Source organism: Tupaia chinensis, unplaced genomic scaffold, assembly GCF_000334495.1.
Source record: "Tupaia chinensis unplaced genomic scaffold, TupChi_1.0 Scaffold147123_1, whole genome shotgun sequence".
NCBI lineage: Eukaryota > Metazoa > Chordata > Mammalia > Scandentia > Tupaiidae > Tupaia > Tupaia belangeri.
This window is the reverse complement of record NW_006206975.1, coordinates 271,415-273,905: the sequence shown is the minus strand read 5'-3', so window position 1 is coordinate 273,905 and position 2,491 is coordinate 271,415. Positions and strand designations below refer to the sequence as shown.

General features: G+C 39.2%; 1 non-coding gene across 1 annotated transcript; it reads left to right on the top strand.

Annotated features, from left to right (window-relative positions):
* The first annotated feature begins 1,995 nt into the window (after window positions 1-1,995).
* LOC114006339 (U6 spliceosomal RNA) lies at window positions 1,996-2,102 on the top strand. The gene has a single exon (XR_003548072.1). It is a non-coding gene; the product is annotated as a U6 spliceosomal RNA (small nuclear RNA).
* The last annotated feature ends 389 nt before the right edge of the window (window positions 2,103-2,491 follow it).

Below are 2,491 nucleotides of genomic sequence, written 5' to 3'. Positions count from 1 at the left end.
GAAACGTATTCAACATTTTCACTTCACTCTTAATCACATTTCTATATACAAAGTAATTTAAAGTAACTTTTGTTTTAAAATTGTAATTTAAAATTTAATAAAGTTATTTGTGAAAAATTTAGGAAGACAAATGAAACTAAAGTAAAAAAACCATTTTTCTAAATCCCTCCACCCAGAGACAACTGCCGCTATTAATATTTTCTTTTTCTCGGGGACAGCAGGTGGCATAATGGTTAAGCGTTGTACTCCCATATGGCCAACTGCAGTTCAGATCCCAGAGCTGGTGGCTTGAAACTCATGCTAGGCACATGTGCATGTGTGCCCAAAGTCCCAGGAGGAAAACGGAGGAGAAGGTATGGTGGTGTGGCCATCTCCCCTGGAGGGTGATTTCTCACTTTCCTTAAAAATATTAAATAGATGTGTGTGTGTGTGTGTATTCTTAATTTTTTTTCTATCTGTAGGATGTTTCTGCAAAAATCATGTATTCCATGTTATTTTGTAATCTACTTTTCTACTTAATTTATTATAAATATATTGATATATTTCATGTCATTTAATGTTTCTTTAGTAATTTTGATATTGCATCTTATTAAATTGTATGGAGGTCCTATTTCATTTATCTGTTCCCATAGGTTGAATAATTAGGTTGCCTAATTTTTTCATTGTTACAGATAATGCTGCAGTGAGTATCTTTGTAGTTTCTTTACATATCTGTGATTTTTCTCAGGGTAAATTCCTAGAAATAGGATTCTTGTCAAAGTGTACGTAGATTTTTTTTTTTTTTTTTAATTTGAACAGAGAGAGAGAGCTTTTTTTATTCCACATTAGAAGCATTTTCCAGAGAGCTTGGTGGAACTCATGGTAAAAACCCATCTATCAAGGTGAACCATTCTTCACTTTGTCAGAGTTAGTTTCGTTCAGAGGAACTTTTATGGAGCGCTTGCTACGCGCGGCTGGTATGAATAGAAAGGTGTGCAAAGCATGACCTCTGTTATTGTGAAGCACCTAGTTAGTGGCTTGAGAGGGTCTCTTCATCTGCTCACTGCCCTCCATGTCCTAGTAACTGCACTGCCGTTCTCCTTTGGGAACTACATTCTAAGCCAAGATTTGGACACATGATCAAGGCTTGGCCAGGTAGACTATCTTCATCGATCTGATATTTGAGCTACAAAATAAGTGTGGAAGATAGCTGTTCTTGAGTTGTTTGAGTAGCCCTGAAGAAGCTTTTTATTTATTCTAGGTCCAGGCTCTCTGGCACTATGCTCTGGTTGTTGAGAATCTGTGAGCCTGAGGGATTTGGTAGCCTTCCACCAACTTCTTTCCCTTAATGTTTATCTATATGCTTAGTAAATTGCCAGAAGGTATGTACGTTTGCCAGAGAAAGACCGAATTGGAGTGCTGACAGGGAGAAAGCACTCCTAATAGGCTGTGGTCACACCGCAGTTCCTTCTCCATTTCTCCATCCTGTCAGGGTTTTGGTTACTGATGCACATGTGCCTGGTGTGCTATTCAAGCCTCCATGGCCAAGATTTAAACCATGGTTGGTCATGAAGAATCTGGTTTCCTTAGCCATTAGCCTACAGGACCAGCCTCCTAGCAATCATTTTTTTTTTTTAAGAATTATTTTTATTTAACTTTATTTATTTATTTATTTGAACAGAGAAGGACAGAGTGTGTGAGAGAGGGCAAGTGAAAAAGCAAGCCACCAGATCCAGGACTTAAACTGTGGTTGACCATGTGGGAGTCCAGCACCCTTAACCACACCTCCTGGCCCCTCTCCTAGCAATCTTAATTATTTATTTAATTGACCAGAATCAGGTTTCAATGCTTGTAGGAACAAACTAGCTGGTAGCATGACCTGCAAGCCAAGGACTTGTACAACACTTTCCTCCATATTTTCTAACTTGGTGAAAGGCTTACTATCTGCATATATGTATACATTGTTTTAGTTTTGCTACAGTATGTGTGCACCTGCCAGAGAGATGAAAGAGAGGAGTGCTCGCTTCGGCAGCACATATACTAAAATTGGAATGATACAGAGAAGATTAGCATGGCCCCTGTGCAAGGATGACACGCAAATTCATGAAGTGTTCCATATTTTTCTCTGTGCCTCGCAGAGGAAAGATAATTAAAAATGGGCAAAGGAGATCCTAAGAAGCCTAGAGGCAAAATGTCATCATATGCATTCTTTGTGCAAACTTGCTGGGAGGAGCATGAGAAGAAGCACCCAGATGCTTCAGTTAACAGAGTTTTCTAAGAAGTGCTCAGAGAGATGGAAGAACATGTCTGCTAAAGAGAAAGGGAAGTTTGAAGATATGGCAAAGGCGGACAAGGCCAGTTATGAAAGAGAAACGAAAACCTATATCCCTCTTAAAGGGGAAACAAAAAAGATGTTCAAGGATCCCAATGCACCCAAGAGGCCTCCTTCAGCCTTTTTCTTGTTCTGTTCTGAATATCGCCCCAAAATCAAAGGAGAACATTCTGGCCTATC